The sequence below is a fragment of the Camelina sativa genome, chromosome 5 (assembly GCF_000633955.1).
Source record: "Camelina sativa cultivar DH55 chromosome 5, Cs, whole genome shotgun sequence".
NCBI lineage: Eukaryota > Viridiplantae > Streptophyta > Magnoliopsida > Brassicales > Brassicaceae > Camelina > Camelina sativa.
The window spans coordinates 23,615,191-23,615,562 of NC_025689.1; positions in this window are offsets into that span (position 1 = coordinate 23,615,191).

A 372-nucleotide genomic window follows, 5' to 3' on the forward strand; every position below is an offset into this window, starting at 1 on the left:
TCTTTCTTTTTTTTTTTTTTTTTTTTTTCTTTTTGTTGAGAGAGGAAAAGTGATTTTGATTGATTGATAAAGGAAGAAAGGAGAAGTTGTTGGTTTGCGTATAGAAGTAGAAAGATAAAAATGATTTTAAAATTAGGAAATTATTGTAGCGTGTGAAAACGAGCCACTGACAATAACGTTATCCGAATGGCCTCTTCCAGATTCCTTTGGGTCAATTTTTTACGACGTGTTTATTGCCATTTCGACAACCTTCCAACTTTTTTTGGGCCAATCTATCTTTTTCCTTCGACCGTAATATGTTTACCCGTTTGATAGTTTAACCACTTACCGGTTAGATCTACTTGCAAAATGATTCCCCAATTTGACAATTTT